The following is a 1,295-nucleotide window of genomic DNA, read 5'->3' as shown; positions in this document are numbered from 1 at the left end:
GTCCGTCATGGTCTGGGGCGGTGTGTCACAGCATCATCGGACTGAGCTTGTTGTCATTGTGGGCAATCTCAATGCTGTGCGTTACAGGGAAGACATCCTCCTCCCTCATGTGGTACCCTTGCAGGCTCATCCTGACATGAGGGCTTGTGGGCCTGACAATGCCACCAGCCATACTGCTCGTTCTGTGCGTGATTTCCTGCAAGACAGGAATGTCAATGTTCTGCCATGGCCAGCGAAGAGCCCGGATCACAATCCCATTGAGCACGTCTGGGACCTGTTGGATCGGAGGGTGAAGGCTAGGGCCATTCCCCCCAAAAATGTCTGAAAACTTGCAGGTGCCTTGGTGGAAGAGTGGGGTAACATCTCACAGCAAGAACTGGCAAATCTGGTGCAGTCCATGAGGAGGAGATGCACTGCAGTACTTAATGCAGCTGGTGGCCACGCCAGATACTGACTGTTACTTTTGATTTTGACCCCCCCCCCCCCCCCCCCCCTTTGTTCAGGGACACATTATTCCATTTCTGTTAGTCACATGTCTGTGGAACTTGTTCAGTTTATGTCTCAGTTGTTGAATCTTATGTTCATTCAAATATTTACACATGTTAAGTTTGCTGAAAATAAACGCAGTTGACAGTGAAAGGACGTTTATTTTTTTGCTGAGTTTATAACACATACTCAATTCCAGTAACAAAATATTAGTCCGATTTTTTTCCACAAGGGTGGATAACCTTACTGATTGACAAAGAACAACACATGTTTCATAGCCAGGAAGAATGAGACATCTGAACACCAATATGGGCGGGACCTATCATGTTGCGTCAACCACTGATTGATTGGTCCAAAGCAGTTCTTAAGCTTTTTCACCTCGGGACCCAAATTAGAAATTGACAGTCCTGCCGTGACCCAATTGTCCTCCAACTACCCAAATTAAGAATAAATAGTGTGTGACTGTAGATGTATTCTCATAACTCGCGACCCACCTCTCACATGCCCACTTTGGGTTACCGAACTTGGTCTAAAATAAATCCATTTGACAAGAGCATGGAGCTTTCATTCTGTTATTATTCATGTGTCAGTGATAGACAACACACTGTCCCGCCCATCGCAGGGTTCAAAGCCTCACATCCAAACCAGAGGTACAGTACGAAAGTCTATGTGCAAATTCCAACTTTTTGCACAAAACTCCACTTAGCATCAATGCTGTCATGATCACGTGAAAGTTGGAGATGTGCACCAGCACCAGTTTCTAGTCAGGACTATTTCTGTGGTCATTTAGCGCCATCTGGTGGTTATGT

The sequence above is a fragment of the Salvelinus namaycush genome, chromosome 3 (assembly GCF_016432855.1).
Source record: "Salvelinus namaycush isolate Seneca chromosome 3, SaNama_1.0, whole genome shotgun sequence".
Lineage (NCBI taxonomy): Eukaryota > Metazoa > Chordata > Actinopteri > Salmoniformes > Salmonidae > Salvelinus > Salvelinus namaycush.
The sequence above is the reverse complement of the archived record's forward strand: the minus strand, read 5'-3'. Positions refer to the sequence as shown.